The sequence below is a fragment of the Ursus americanus genome, chromosome 12, assembly GCF_024610735.1.
Source record: "Ursus americanus isolate L20-20 chromosome 12, mUrsAme1.1.p, whole genome shotgun sequence".
Taxonomy (NCBI): domain Eukaryota; kingdom Metazoa; phylum Chordata; class Mammalia; order Carnivora; family Ursidae; genus Ursus; species Ursus americanus.
The window spans coordinates 39,290,926-39,308,373 of record NC_142138.1 but is presented as its reverse complement, the minus strand read 5'-3'; the positions used below and the strand labels follow the sequence as shown (position 1 = coordinate 39,308,373).

Here is a 17,448-nt window from a genome sequence, read left to right as displayed (position 1 = left end):
TTTTTTAAAGATTTTATTTTATTATTTATTTGACAGAGAGAGAGCATAAGCAGGAAGAGCAGCAGGCAGAGGGAGAGGGAGAAGCAGACTCCCCGAGGAGCAGAGAGCCTGACGTGGGGCTCAATGCCAGGACCTAGAGATCATGGCTTAGAAAATAAGTCACTCAGCATTTAAGCAAAGATTTTGAAATTTATACTTAGGATTTAATTATTTCCTGGTTTATCAAAAGGTAGCAGAGCAATGGTTATAAATGCTGCAGTGATTTTAGGTAACGAGTAGAAACTATACCATTACAAATCCTTTTTCTTTTTGGTGTTGCATTACATTCTAAGTCCTGGCTATGTTTTGTTTTGTTTTGTTTTTAGTATTTTATTTATTTGTCAGAGAGAGAAAGAGCACAAGCAGGGGGAGTGGCAGGCAGAGGGAGAGTCCCGATGCGGGACTCAATTCCAGGACTGTAGGATCATGACCTGAGCCGAAGGCAGACACTTAACCAGCTGAGCCACCCAGGTGTCCCAGTCCTGGTTATGTTTACTCCTTAAATTCTATGGTTCATCTAATTCAAATCACTACCATACAGTTTGAAAAGCAGTTAGCATTTTGCATCCTTTTACTATTATTCTCTGTTTAATATAAACTTCAGCTTTGAACGTTTTTTAGAATAAGGAAGCAAGTGAGGGGAAGAGAGAAATGAGGGGATAAAAACCTTTAACAAGATCACAAGTTACCTTGCACAGAGATAGCTGCCCACACATACCATGCACCCTCCTACCACCAGATCTTTGTGCAAGCTGTCTCACCTGCTTGGAACCCTCTTCCATTTCCCCTGTGCCCTAATGCTGCCTGGTGAATTCCTCAACCTCTTCATGGAATGTCATCATTGCTCAAAGGGGAAGTATTATCCAATCTCCCTAACTAGCTACAATCACACACACAATGCATACGTATGTCTCACATACCACATGTTTCATAATAGCAATTTTTAAATATTCTGTTATTGGTATCTGTCTACCATAAAGCATGACTTAATACAGTGACATGAAAAAAGCAATGAGGTACAATTACAGTAACAAGTGCAGGCTTCAAATACTGTCAAACCATTCATCTTATATTTTGGCTCAGAAGATACGGTCACCGCATTATAGGAAGTATACTCTGAGCTGAGGATTCACATTCACAAGACTTGAATACAAGTTCCAGGCCTGCTACTTATTAGCTGTGGGCTTTCCAAAACAGGAGGAGAAGTGCATATATTCTATATGTATATGCATGTATGTTTCCTTTTTTTTTTTTTTCGTCCCCCTTGGGAGAGTTGGACGGGAATGTGCAGAGAAGGAAATGAGCTTAATGCTGAACATACTGTTAGATTGCCTGGGATATCCAGGAGATGTTACGTGGATAATTGGGTACACAGGTCAAGAGTTGAGAATAAACATTCAAGTAGAAGACATCTGGGAAAACCATGGGAATGAATGCAACTGCCTAGATAATCTAGAATACACAGCATGGGAAAGAGACTCTAGGACAGAATCTTGGGAAATACCAACACTTAAGGAGAAAGTAGAGACAATCTATAGAAGGAGGCTAAGAAAAAAGGAAAGTCTTCCTTTCCAAAGAAAAAAGTCTTCCTTTCTAAAGAAAAAGGAAGCAGGGCAGACTTTAAAGAATCACATGCCACATGATAGAAAGCATAATACTTTTCAAATTGACAGTGCTTTCCAAATGGACGTATAAATCAAGATAATATATGAGGCTACAAGCATCTACATAAGATTTGGAAGCTATCTCAGGTAAAATTCAACAAGTATTTATTGAGAACCAACACACATTATTATTCAATAATTTTTAAGGACTCTTATCTCCCAAACAGCCTCAAACTGTCATCAGATCAAAACTATTATGATACTGTTACATACACCCTCTGTCCTCTTTCCACAAAGGTAAATAAAACAGTGCTGCTGTCATTCAAGTGCCTACACAAGCGAGAGAGGTCTCCTTTAGCAGCCCAGACATGCATAAAATTGTCTTTAAAAGATTCACCTAGAAGGAACAATGCTGAATTTACTTTAACTGGTTTTTCTGAAATCAAGTACTTGGAACAGAAGATTTTATGTGTTATTTCATATACGGGTGCCCATTTTACCTACAGAATACTTAATGACTAAAGAAAATCTGCAATATTAATAGTTTTTATAATTACTCCATCTACTTAATAAATTTTACATGCCCAACAACTGTTGGGAAAATTAGCTACTAAATTAAAAATATTTTTATTTTATTTTTTAAAGATTTTATTTATTTGACAGAGAGAGAGAGAGAGAGAGAGAGAGAGAATAAGCAGGGGGAGCAGCAGGCTCTCCGTTGAGCAGGGAGCCAGCCTGATGCTTGGCTCGATCCCAGGACCCTGGGATCATGACCTGAGCCGAAGGCAGATGCTTAACCAACTGAGCCACCCAGGCACCCCTTAAAAATATTTTTAAAACAAAGTGATCATTTAGTCTGTGGATTTTTTTATTTTTTAAAAGTGATAAAACTCTAGCCAGACCATGTCACATGTTGTAAAATTAATCATTGTTCTTGGTTCATCATGTGTATTAAATTATATGCACTGTATATTAATACAATTTAAAAAGACTTCTATGCAAAGGTGCAAATATAGGAGTCACTACTTTCCTCATTCAAATAACATATTTATATGTATTTTCTATTTTTCAAGTGTTTTTACTTTGCTTTAACAAACAGGATCATTATTAACATAGTGTTATGCTTAAAACTACATAAAAAGATAAAAATAGTGTGGAACATCAAGTGCATTTTTTTTAGTAATATTTGTTTATAAAGTCAAATCTGGGGGCACCTGGGTGGCTCAGTCGGTTAAGCGTCCAACTCTTGATTTCGGCTCGGGTCATGATCTCAGGGTCCTGAGGTGGAGCCCCGCATTGGGCTCCATGTTCAGCGGGGAGTCTGTTTGAGATTCTCTCTCTCTCCCTCTCGCTCTGCCCCTCCCCCTGCTCATGCTTTCTCTTTCTCTTCAATCAATCAATCAATCTTTTTAAAAAAATCAAATCTCACTGAGATGAATAATGGTAATAACTGTTGATGGTAAAATACTCTCTCTTTCTACCCATGATCAATGTAAAATCAGAACGGGTGTTTGCAATATAGCCATTCTTCACTCACTAGGTACTCGACAGTTCCAGGTCTTTTTTATCAATGATGCTCTGCATCGAGTTAGTACAGCTTCTTCCCAGACTCTCTTAAATCAATGGGGAAGCTTTATTAGTTGCAGCACATTTGTAGTGCACTTAGAGAATGTAGGCAGTAATTTAAACTACTTATGATGCTTTCTGAAGTAATGTTTTTTTTTTCATGTTTGAGTAATGAATTATAAAGAATCTGCTACACAAGCTATTTCAGAACCACCACAAAATGTATAGCCTGCAAACAGCATGCGGTGCAATCCGAGAGTCATGAAATTACAGCCAGGCACCACTGGCACTAATGTGCCCAACACCGAAGGCAGACACTGAACTCCGTGGCGGGTCTGGTTCTTCTAGGCTCCTGTGCAAGGTGGCATGTATCTCAGCTCAAGGAACCTTTCCTTGCAGCAGATTATCAACAAACTCAAGTCTTTTAAAAGACCATTCATAACAGTAAGAATTACCTACTTCTGCACTGGCAGGGCATTAAAGGCCTTACTTAAGTGCAAGAATGTAATGATCAAGCTAAATGTAAAACACTGCACTAAATACACCAAACCAGATCCTACACAGCATTAAAGTCACAAAGATGTATGTATATGTCTACAGGAAAACAGAAGAAAACAGAAGTGAATTGTTTTTTTTAAATCGCAACACATCTTTCAATGACAATTTTTTTTTTTTTAACATTACGATTGTTGTTTTGGGGAACACCTTTTCTCTTTGAACATGTTATTAAATGTTCGATGTACTAAATAATTCAACTAATATATTTATAGAGAAATAAGAGAAATTAGAGAGATAAGTTTTGTGTTTTATACAAATTAAAGGACCTATGCATATATATAATTCTCTCCCCCTGCCACAGCTCAATTTTAAAATGGTCTCAGCAGGAAATAAATACTTCACAAATGTCCAAAATGTGTAGTATCTCTGTATTGTGGATAACAGATTAGGACTTGAGGGAGAAAAGAAATAACAGAAGGAAGGAGCAATACATTGCCTTGTCTTCAAATACTGAAACTTCTGCATCTTAAAGTAAAAAAATATACAGTTAGAACACAAGTAAATAACTAAGTCAAAAGGCAAAGAATACTAAGAAAAAATTACCAAATTTTAATATTTACAATTTTAAGAAAAAACACAGAAATGAGCAATGACACTATTAATACTTCAGGAGATAATAAGCTAAGGTAGCTTATAAGAGATTTAAACCATGTATGCATGACAGGGCAGAGCAAAAGTATTAGTGGCATTATGACTTTCTGGGTCACGGAATCCTTTAAGAACATGATGAAAACTATGGACCCTCTCTCCAGAAAAACTGACTTGTGCATTTCAGGAAGGGGGCTCTAAGACCGCAGATTAACTACTTAAAACAAACAAACAAACAAACAAGCAAACAAACCAACCTCCAAGGTCAGCAAGCCTAATGGTAAACTGCCTTAAGGCAGTAGTATATATATAGAAAAAAAAATAGGTTACTCCTAAGTAAAGACTGTAGGCGAAGAGAAATCACTGAGGAAATTGGCAGTGTCCATCTGAGAAATGTCTATGGGTAAGGATGCCCTGGCACAAAACTTGACCTGTCCAGACCCCACGGCAAGTAAGCCTGTTGCACAGCTAGATAAACTGGGTTCTAACAGTTGCGTGCTATCAAATACCTGAATTAAAGTGGATCCTCAGCATTCTCTAGGGACAAAACCCTGTATTGTATAAACCCCAACCTTTTATGAAGTCTAATTTGTTCCCCAAAATATGCATACACTATGTAAAGTAGGAACCGACAAAGTTGCGCCCAAAGAAAATTATTATGAAGCTATTTAACTGATCCTTTCTTCAGCACCACTCGCTGTGAATGTTACTATCTAACCAAACACCACCCATCCTGATGGACATAGTACTTGGCAATCACTATAAATTAAATAAATTGGTTGTCTCATTGTATACGTCATTTTCTTAAGAATATTTTTAGCCTGGATCAGTCTCCTTGAATTCAATCACCAAGGGGACTGACAAAATAAATTTCTATAAAGAGGCTGAAGTCTGGATGCTGAACACTGCCAGTGCTTTCTTGTGTGGTTCCAGGCAGTCAACAAGGGATGCTTGAGATATCATTAAAAGTTATACGTTTAAGTGGATCATCCTACAAAAAAAAAAAAAAAAAGAGCTGATAGCACCTTTCACTTTAAGGGAGATGGAGTAGACCTATTTTTTGCTCTTCTTTCCACTACGTACAACTAAAAACCCTGGACGTAATATATAAGACAAGCACAAGACTCTAAAAGGTAGAGAGAGAAGGCAGCACACTAGTTAGGGTTCTTGGGACTCAGGAATGACAAAGTGGCGAGTTCCCTTCATACAGCCCAGGTTTGGAGCAGCAGAGGCCGGCAGCCCAGAAATGGGCCCACACAGAAGAACCCAAACAATAGCCTATTTTCTCTAGCCAAAGGACCAAGGGAGGGACAGCAAAGCAAGACTGAAAACTCTCAGACATAACTACTCTACTTTAGTCAAACCCTAAAGAAAAAACTGGTCTCATCTCCACCCTCACAGGGCAGGTAGATAGCCCAGACTTCTACCCTCACAAGGCAATAATGAGGTACTCAATGTCCCTGATAGGGTGGGGTCAGAGAAGACGAAGCAGGGAGCCAGGACTTTCATCACAGGCAGCAGGTATCAAGCCCCCTCTACAGTGTCAGGGAGACCATGCAAACACACCTGCTTCCACATGGCAGTGTACCTTCTTGGTAGTGCTGGAGGAGACAGGTGGAGAGTCAGGACTTGCACCCTCCTCCAGTGTGATAAAGCCACTCCCACCTATGCCCGGCAGTAAGATCGAGCCCACCAGCTGCTGACAGTGGCTGACAAAGGACGTGGACTTCCACTTCCACTTGGAAGTAAAAAAGGAGCACCCCCCTTCCCTTCCCAAAGCAGCATCAAAAAAGTCAACTGACACAAACAATGAATCATGGAACACTACACATCGAAAACTAATGATGTACTGTATGGTGACTAACATAACATAATAAAATATTAAAAAAAAAAAGTCAACTGAAACAGATTTACATAAGAGCCAGACTCTCACATCAGAATACAAAAATGTCCAAGTTTCAATCAGATACTACTCAATGTATCAAAAACCAGGAAGACCTCGAACCCAATGAACAGAGACAAACAAGAAATTATAACATCCAGATGACAGAGATGTTAGAATTATTAAAGATTTAAACTGGTCATGATAAAAATGCTTTCATGAACAATTGTGAACAAGCTTGAACCAAATGAATGAACAGAAAGCCTCAGCTATAGGCTCAGTCATAAAAAAGAATATATAAAAAAGACTTAGATGGAAATTTCAGAACTCAAAATTAAAATAATCAAAATAAAAAACTGTGAATAGGATCAATAGCAGAATGGTAGGTAGGAAAGGAGAAAAGTTTCATAAACTGGAAGACAGAACAAAAGAAATTACACAGCAGCAGTAACTGAGAAGATATATTGCAAACAACAACAATAATATAGACTCAGGGAACTGTGGGATATAACAAAAGACCTATGTATTTGAGAGAGAGAAAGAGAGAGAGTATGCACATGCAAGTGGACGGATGGGGCAGAGGGAGAGAGAGAATCCCAAGCAGACTCCATGCTGAGCATGGGGCCTGACGTGGAGCACGATCTCACAACCCTGAGATCATGACCTGAGCTGAAACCAAGAGTTAGATACTTAACCAACTGAGTCACCCAGGTGCCCCCCTGTCACCGAGTCTTGAAAGGAGAGGAGAAAGAAGGCAGGGCTATAAGAGTACTGAAAGAATTCATAGCATTCTGACAAGAGACCTAAACATAAAGGTTCAAAATACTGAACCAGGGGCGCCTGGGTGGCGTAGTCGTTAGGCGTCTGCCTTCGGCTCAGGGCGTGATCCCGGCGTTCTGGGATCGAGTCCCACATCAGGCTCCTATGCTGGGAGCCTGCTTCTTCCTCTCCCACTCCCCCTTGCTTGTGTTCCCTCTCTCGCTGGCTGTCTCTGTCAAATAAATAAAATGAAATCTTTCAAAAACAAACAAACAAAAACCCCACAAAATTCTGAACAAACTCCAAACAAGATAAACCAAAGATATCCATAATAGGACACATCATAATTAAACTTTTGAAAAATAAAGACGAAGAAAAAAATCTGCAAAGTAGCCAGAGCACATGAAGCCTTAACTAAAGGAGAAAACTGGAATAACAGGATAATAACAGCATGAAGTGGCACAATTTCTCTCAAGTGCTGAAACAAAAAAAAAATCCTATACCCAGAGAAAATAATCTTCAGGAATGACAAAGATAAATGAGATATTCTCACCTGAAAGAAAACTAAGCAAATTTACCACCAGTAGATCTACCTTAAAGGTTGGCTAAAGAAAGTTATCTAAACATTGTGTGACGTGGATCTGAATATATAGAGGACAATTATATTGTAAATGGCAGATAGTAAAGGGATGTAAATGGCAGTAAGGTTTCTATACTTCACTTGAATTGGTAAAATTATGACACCAGTAGACTGTGACAAGTGATAAAGATATAATAGATAAAGCAACCATGAAAAAAGCTGTATGAAGACTTTAAACTCAAAAACACTAGATAAATCACAATTCTAAAAAAAATATAAAACCTACAGGAATGCAGAAAGAAGAAAACAGAAACAACAAAACCAGAGACAACAAACAAAAAATAAAAGTATCAAGGGAAATTTTAAGAAGACATTGAAGCGAATTAAGAGAAAATTTGTGGGATACAGCTAATGCAGAACCGAGGGGGAAATTTACAACACTACCTGCATCCATCAAAAAAGAATAGTCTCCAACCAATCACCTAAGCTCCTACCTCAAAAACCAGAAAAAGAGCTAGATAAACTCAAAGCAAGAAGGAATGGAATAATAAAGAATAAAAACCAATGAAACTGAAAACAGAACAACAATATGGAGGGAAAGAATGCATAAAATAGCTGGTTCTTTGAAAAAAATCAATTAAATTGATAAAATTGTAGCAAGATGAATATAAGCAAAAACAAATTCTTAATATTAGGAACAAACAAGACATCAACTAGAGATTCTGTGGACATCAAAAGGATAGAAGAATACTACAAACAACTTTACACATATAAATTTGACAGCCTGATACAATGGACAACTTCCTTGAAAAACAAACTGTGAGAACTCATTCAGTATGAAATTTATAATTTGAACTGTTCTATAACTATTAAGGAAATTGAATTCATAATTTTGAAACTCCTGAAAATGAAATATCCAGGGATTTGGCAAAACTGAATTTCTGTTCATGGTAACAACTCTCAGAAAAATAGGAATACAGAAAAAGTTCCTCTACAAAGTCCTACAGCTACCATTATATTTAATAGTGAAAAACTGAAATTGAATGCTTTCCTTCTAAGATCAGGAACAAGGGCTACTGTACAGTTTCATTGCTCTTATTTAACAGTGTTGGGAAATTCTAGCTAGTGCATTAAAGCAAAATAATAATAAAAACAACAGCGACAGAAGCAGCAGCATACAGACAGAAAAAGAAATAAAATAACTCTATTTGAAGATGATATAATTTTCTACAAAGAAAATCACAAGGAATCTACAAAAACAAAAGAATCCTAGAATAAGTCAGTTCAGCAAAGTTCCAGGATATAAAATAAAAATACAAAATCCAGGGGCGCCTGGGTGGCACAGTGGTTAAGCGCCTGCCTTCGACTCAGGGCGTGATCCTGGCGTTATGGGATCGAGCCCCACATCAGGCTCTTCCGCTAGGAGCCTGCTTCTTCCTCTCCCACTCTCCCTGCTTGTGTTCCCTTTCTCGCTGGCTGTCTCTATCTCTGTCAAATAAATAAATAAAATCTTAAAAAAAAAAAAAAATCCAGGGGTGCCTGGGTGACTCAGTAGGTTAAGTGTCCAACTCTTAATTTCAGCTCAGGTCATGATCTCAGGGTCATGAGTTCAAGCCCTGAATCAGGCTGGGCATGGAGCCTGCTTAAGATTCTCTTTCTCCTTTTCCCTCTGCCCCTCTCCCCGCCACACACACTCTCTCTCTCAAAAGAAAAAAAATTTAAAAAATACAAAATATAACTATATTTCTATACTAAAAATAAACACATAGATGGAAAAATGAATATTACAATATCATTTACAATCACACACACACAAAATACCCACTTGTAAATCTAACAAAACATATGCAGGATTTAAGGGCAGAAAAAGAGGTTGAAAACCTCCAAAACTTGTTATAAGACATGAATCTACACATTCAGGCTCAATGAACTATAAGAAGGATAAACTCAAAGAGATCCACAGTGACAAATTAAATGCTAAAAGCCAAGGCCAAAGCAAGAATCTTGAAAGCAGCAAAAAAAAAAAAAAAAGCGCCACTGATTACATACAAAGGATCTGCAGTAAGATTAACAGTATGTGTTGGTCCACTTGATCATGTCCCCTAGCTTCCTAAGGCTCTGTTCCCTTTCCTCACTCGTTTTTCTTTTCACTCCCCTGACTATAATTTTAAATGTTCTTTCTGTTCACTGATGGAAATAAAAAATAGGAATAGACTGAGTCCCCATTTTCTATCAAAGTATTCTTTCCAAGTGATTGAGATGCATAAAGAATGCAGTCTGGAAGTTGGTTTACCTATGATTTTTAACTATAATATTTTATACTTAAAAAACTGGTACCCCCCCGAAAGTACTTCTATAATATTATCATTCTGTATTGAACTGTGTGGTTCAACTGTATCCTAACATAGAAACAGACTAAATCTTAGACAACTAGTTAAATGTGGAGCTCAGGCTCTGGAGTCAGATTAACATGGAAACGGTATCCTGATATCAGTATTCAAGGGGGATCACTTTCCTGACCTAGATGGCGATAACAACGGTGCCTCTTTGGGCTGTTCTAAAAAATCAAAACATGAGACTGCATATAAAAACTTACCATCAAGCATGCATGTAACAGATGATGCATATAAATTTAAAATACATCGTGAGAACTCCATGTTAGCTGCTACCAATGTTATTATTTCATACAGGTGATTAGTGTATTTCTTAGATTGATAATGAAAGAAGGTTGTAACTTAGAAGAATTTCACATTTTTTAATTTGTGTAATAACTGTAAAAAACTATAATCAAGCTTAGCAAGTATATTAAGTAAACTATAACTCATATGCCTTTAACTTAGTAACCTAACAACAAAAAGAATTATTTTGGTGGTTACTGGATTGATGAGATATTTAACAGCTACTTTAATATTCTTATCTAATCATCTCAAGAGCATTAACCAATATATTTTTAGTGGCAGTTCATCAGTGAGATGCAGTTTGGAAAGAAAATTTGATTTTTATAATGTACTTTCATTAATGTTAAGAATTAATGTACAATTAATGCATAAGCATAATGCATATGTAAAACACGTATTACAAGGCCTAGAAGTCACTGCATGTAGAGGCACTCAATAAGTATTTGTTAAATTAAAAATAAATGAGTGCTTTATACACTGTTGAGCATTTCATAAATGCTTTTGTTTTTAATATTAACGAACTCATATAATAAGATCTTGTGAGTACTTTTTTATTTTTGATAATTTTTATAAGTAAAGTTCTCATAAAATTAATCATTTTAAAGTAAACAATTCAGTGGCAGTTAGCACATTCACAATGTGGGCAACCACCATTTCTATCTAGTTCTGAACACTTTCTTCACCCTGAAGGAAATTCGATACCCAGGAAGCAAGTGCTCCCCCCCCCCCATTTCCTCCTCCCCTGACCCCTGGCAACTACCAATTGGTATCCGTCTCCACGGATTTACCTCTTCTGGATATTTCATTATGCAGTATTGCAATGCCACAGCAACAAATACTCATCCATACCCAAAAAATGAGCTGACAGTGAAAACTTAAGAGGAATGTTTATATGTAAACTTTCTATCTAAGCCCTCATTTTAACTTTTAACCTCCAAAGAGGTATTTTTTTCCCCTAAGTTTAAAATTTCTGTTCTCTTATACATGCAAGGGGAAATTTAAACTTACTCATATGGACACATACTGATTGTGAAGAAAATACTCACACGGGCAAAGCACCTGAATAGGTATTTCTCCACAGATGTACATAAATGACCAACAAACATATGAAAAAATGCTCAACATCATTAGTCATTAGGAAAATATAAATCAAAACCAGTCACACCTATTAGGCTATAATTAAACCAAACCACACCAAACCAAACAAACAATAAGGATGTGGAGGAACTGGAAACTTCACGCACTGCTAGTGGGAATGTAAAATGGTGTGACGATGGAAAAGGGTTTAGAGGCACCATACTGAATGGTGTGTGTAAGGCCCTAAAGGTGGTTCCTGATAAGCTTAGAATATGGGAGAAGGGGTAAGGGCAAGGTAAAACCTGAGACAAACAAGTGGCAGAGGCCAGATCACAGCGTCTTAATCACCATTCTGGGAATATGAACTTTAAGTCAGTAGTTCTCAACCTTAACTAATCTTGGGACCTCTTTATATGCCTAAAAATTGAGGACTTCAAAGAGTTTTTGTTCATGTGGATTATATCTACCATTATCCTAGTAGAAATAAAAACTGTAAAACTTAAAAAATATTAATTCATTTGAAAATAATAAAACATGTTAGAATTAATGACATATTTTTGTGTTTTTCCAAAAAAAAATTTTAGTAGAGAGTTTTTACATATCTTTTTAATGAAAGAAAATTTAATGAAAGAAAACTAGATTCTCATACCTGTTTCTCCATTCAAAATGAAAACATATATTCCTTGGATTGGAGTCTATGAAGAAAATCAGACTCATACAAATACACAGCTGAAAAGGAATATTTTAATAGCTTTGGCAAACAACTGCAAAACTAACAAGTGTTAGTTTCTTAGAGGTTAATTACAACAGGATATAAAGCCATATTAATAAACTTTTCATACACTGTTATATTGATCTACCTTATACTGCCACTTGAAAAATACTGGTTCCTGGTGTTATACAGATCCTCCAAATGTTAACACATTTAACGATACAATCCCACCCTCCACCCAAAAAAAAAATCACAAGCATTATATCACCACCATTCTCATGAGAAAAGTCCTTACGTATTGGGAAGCTGTAATGTTTGTAGTGGCAGCCACAAGTTTGTCAAATTTTATTACAGCAATAAATACTGTCAGTCAGTTGGTTTTCCTTGAACTGACAAGTTCGCTTTGTTTCCCAGAAAATGTCTATCCAAATCTGAATAAACATTGTTTATCTGTTGATTTTTCTTTCAAGTAAAAACAGTATTCTATGGAAAAGTTGAACTTACAACTCAAACAATCAACACAAGTACTTTCCCTCAAGACGACAATTGTACTTTGGTATGCAGAAGTGCTTGGTGTACTTTCCATTTCGTCACAGAATATTACAAAGACATATACTAAATTGTCAAGATTTAATAAAGTCAATGGTTTTGACTGCTTTATAAAGGACATTCTTACTGAAAATGGCCTCGTTTTGTAAGTATGAATCAATGTGGTAAAGAATACAAAGATTACTGGTACAATCTGACAACACAATTCCTTTGTACCATGAGTACAAATGGTAACTAGTGAAAAAGGCAACAACTCAGAATTATTATGGAAATAGTTGTGGAGTACTCTGAACATCCTGGAAGGATCTTGAGAACCCCTGATATCCATGGACCATACTCTGAGAACAACTTCTTTGTAAGCAATGTAGACACATTCTTGAAGAGTTTTAAGTTAACAGCCCATACAAGACCTCCACAATACAGGGTTCCATGAGGCATCACTTTATAGACTGATACCCCTGGAACTGACTATAAATCTTCTGAAGACATAATGGAGATAAAGACCTGAAGGAAGGTAGTTGCAATAAGGATGAAGTTTGGGAACTGGTAGGAGACAGGTTACTAAAAGCTTAGGTGAAAAAAGTAGATGGGAAGCTGGAAGAGGTTAAGGCGTTTCTCTAAGCTTCTGTGCTGAGAAGGAGCATGGTGCCATTCCCCGAGTTTGAGCATTAGGAACAGGAAGAAAAGCAACTGGGGTAGGAGAAAAAAAGGAATTCAATGCATTTGGGAATCTACACTGAAGTTCCAACTGAGAAATATGGAGGTGGTATGTTGAAGAGTCTATTTCACAAGGGCTTTCTGAGCTTGTATAAGAACACTACCACCAAGTCCAAGAGGTCTGGAAGACAGGGTAGAGAAAGCACAACAGCAGAAAAGCTCTGGACTGCAGGGTAAAATACAGCATCTGTTTTCTCCCAGCCCCATGGATAGCCATACACCCATGTGTTTGAGCTGTTGGAGAAAGGAAATGCAGGACAATGATAAAGGAGCTGTTTTTAATGAAGGGCTCTGTAATACACAGGGGTACTATTCTAGTTAGGGAAACATCAAGTACTTGAACACATAAAATTCCGATCATTTACCATAACAGAATTTTAGTTCTTATTCAAGTACCAATGTGAGTGTTCCAGACTGGTAGATGGCCTGTAATACAATGATTCAGGAATCCGCTTTCTTCCTTCTTATAACTTTGACATTCCTCCAGGAACTCGAAGTATTTTGCAGCCAGTTAGCAGATGTGGCAAGACAGGGCGGAGAAAACACTATTACATCTCAACTATCTTGGCAAACATTAGTCATAGCTAGGCTACACCTAGCTGCAGGGGTGGTGGTAAAAAAAATTTAGCCTTGGGTGGGCAGTTGCTTTTTAGCAATAAAGATATACCATGAGAGGGAAAGCATGAATAGTTGTTATATAGTTAGCCCTTTCCCTACATGGGCACACAAATCAGATTCACAAGTGATACAGTATGACACAGATGGGGGCGGATGTAAGAAATTTCTCTATTTCTACATGGAACTTAGTATCAACCTCAGCACCACGAGCCTCTAGTACTTTCTGACATTTTCTCTTGGGGAAGCAGCAGAGACAATGATGCCTGATCGGAGATGGCTCAGCTGACAAAAAGGAGATAGGGCAGATGCTTGGAGGTAGAGGGAATGCTACTTTTTTTTTTTTTTTTTTAAACACAATTGAGACACCTCTGGAAGATTTCCAGAAGTATCAGAATGACCTTTTAATGGAGAATAAGGTCCTGCACAAACATCTGCAGTCAAAACCTGTGAAAAATAGGCTATTACGTAACTGATTCCATAAACATTCACAGGGCTAGTGTGAGGAAAACCTGGATTACCAGTTTTAGACACAGTTTTAGGTGCCTATGGAACGTCCAGGCAATAATGTGTAGGTTGCTGAAGACATAAAACTCAGGAGAAATTTCTGAATTAGAGACAGAACTTTAGGAGTCACAACCAAAGGCAGATACTGATGTCAAGGGAGTGAATGGGATCATGAAGGAAAAGTAGAGAAGTTAAAAATAAAAAACATCAAAATAGAATATAAGACCACCAGCCTTCAATCTAAAGATTCCAATCACTAACACTACCTGTATGTGCAATACAACCAAAACCAACCTTAGAGTATTACTGCACGATCATGTGTTTACCTACTCATAAACACTTTAAGTGCTTCTGGCCACACTGTCCACTTTTAAATACCCATATTTGGTGCACTTCAACAAGTAAAGCAGTTGTTAAGACCTACACCCTTGGCTTCACATCTTACTGATATACCTTTGGAATGCTTTTTGAGGGCCTGATGAGTTTTCTAATTCAGAAAGCATACATTTGGGCCTTATTACTATAGAATGCATGTTATTAAAATACATCTCTAGCATTCTTTTTTAAAGTAAAATAAAGATGCGATAAAATGAAAGATTTGAAGGTAGAAAGTAAGTTATTTGGGGAAGACAAAAATTGTTCCTAAAGCGTAAATGTAAACACTGGAGGAAAAATACAATGAGGGACTCAATTATATGTAAGCTTTGTAATCCACCTAAAACATAAATTTTAATATTAAACTAGCAAGAAGATTCAGAAATCTCCTCAAATTTTAGTGTTAAGTCCAAACTGCCATTATTTTTTTTTTTTAAAGATTTTATTTATTTATTTGACAGAGATAGACAGCCAGCGAGAGAGGGAACACAAGCAGGGGGAGTGGGAGAGGAAGAAGCAGGCTCCCAGCAGAGGAGCCTGATGTGGGGCTCGATCCCATAACGCCGGGATCACTCCCTGAGCCGAAGGCAGAGACGCCCAATGACTGCGCCCCCCAGGCGCCCCCCCAAACTGCCATTATAATAGATGTGCTCTGATTATTGAAATAAATACCATACCAAGAAAATCAAAGCATTTTCAAAATCAAGACAGAAATGCCAATACTGTCTACAAAGCTGAATTATTTTCACACTTCCAACAACTGCACCTGATGCTCCATTGACTAGTAAGTAAAAAGAAGGAGTAACTAGGACTCAACTCCAGCTGGGTTTGGAGATCATTAACTAAAACCTAATTCAACAGCTGTTTGAGAATTAGAATTTGTGATGCTGAAAACTTGCCATTACTTCACTAGAGCTTGATATATATCATTCTGTAAAGCAAAGGTTTTCAATTTGAACATGTAACAGAATGACTTGCAGGATTTGTAAAATATAGATTCCTGCCTTCCCACCTTCTCCAGCTAACTAATTCAGGGCCCAAGGAATTTACATTTTTATCAAGTTCCCAGGTGATGCTGAAATGATGGTCTAGGAACTGAGAATTCAAGTTGTATAGAGTATTTCTTTTGGTTTATTAAGAGGACAGTTGTAGAATAGTCTCTCTTGTATGTAAATAGTTCATTGGTATCCCCATTAATTTGGAATTCACAGTAATTTTTGAAACCGTTTAAATCTGTGAAAAATAACACTATTCAACTTCATGGTATAAACCAGTTGAAAGGGTGTTCTAGTCAAGACATCCATTTATGGTACTGATTCTTCTGAGATAGGTGTGTGCCCCATCTCTCTCCCTGCTCCCCACCAACCAGTAGGTCTCCAAAGGCTAGGCAATTCCTCCTTCAAGGATTCTATAACCATCATTATGGGAGGCATACATGAAATACTTAAAATGGTCAACTGTTAACAAACCCATTTAAATGGAGTATTTATACATTCTAACTGACCTTTGCTGTTCCCATCATTTTAGTCTGAAATAATAATTTTTGGATATAACCGCTAATTCAAGAACCATGTTAAAGGTATTCTTCATTTTGCAGGATTCTATTATATATGAAGAAATTCTTTTTTTTTAATATTTTATTTATTTTAGAGAGAGAAAGAGCACACAAGCAGGGGGGAGGGGCAAAGGGAGAGGGAGAAGCAGGCTCCCTCCTGAGCAGGGAGCCCAACACAGGGCTGGATCCCAGAACCCTGAAATCATGACCTGAGTTGAAGGCAGATGCTTAACCAACTGAGCCACCCAGGTGCCCCTAAAAATGAAGAAATTCTAATCAGATTATAGTTTCCAGTCTTAGACGCAAAACAGATATTACCTATTGTCATTAATTTTTATATTTTAATAAAGAGTTTTGGTATTAATTTTTATATTTTATAGTTTCATATCTTTGGAAAGTTGATATTTGCATACTAAGAGTTAATAATAAATAAACTGTAATGAAAAGGCAGAGATTGTCAAACTGGATAAAAAAGCAAGATTCAACTATATTCCCTACAAGCAACCCACCCTAAATAAAAGAAACAAATGATTTAGAAGGAAAAGGACAGAATGAAACATTTATCATGTTAACATAAATCAAAAGAAAGCTGGAGTGTCCATATTAATAATGAAGGACAGTAGGAAGAAAGGCTGGCAGGGACCCCGCCCTAAGAGGAAACCACCCTTAAAAGGATTTTGCACCACCATGGAAGGAGCCCTCCACCCTTTCCCACACAAACAACTACCTGATATGTAGATGAGCCAGTAGACAAAAATCTGGGTGGGTGACAGGTGCATGGAGGGTTAATCAGATTAAAACAGCCCACCAAGAAGCCCATAAAAACCCTTAGACTTAGAAGCTCCGGTGGCAACCTGTTGAAAGGATGCCTGGATTCCTTATTATCTCAGGACTCTAAATACTCTTAACAGCTGTCCAGTGTTGTGATTCCAGGGGACTGTATCGCTGTGAAAAACACAATTTTGCCTTTTTGTAATTCTATTTGAGCAAGCTGGAAGTTTAGCTTTCCAACCAACCAAATTTCTGCATTCGCACCTCAACCATGTTTAAGTGTTACTGTGGCTTCAAAGAAGCTACTGATTCTTAA

General features: G+C 37.3%; 1 protein-coding gene across 2 annotated transcripts in view; it reads right to left on the bottom strand.

Moving 5' to 3' along the window:
* HS2ST1 (heparan sulfate 2-O-sulfotransferase 1) overlaps window positions 1-17,448 on the bottom strand; it is a 166,966-nt gene that overhangs the window by 36,373 nt on the left and 113,145 nt on the right. The gene's annotated exons all lie outside the window — the stretch shown is intronic.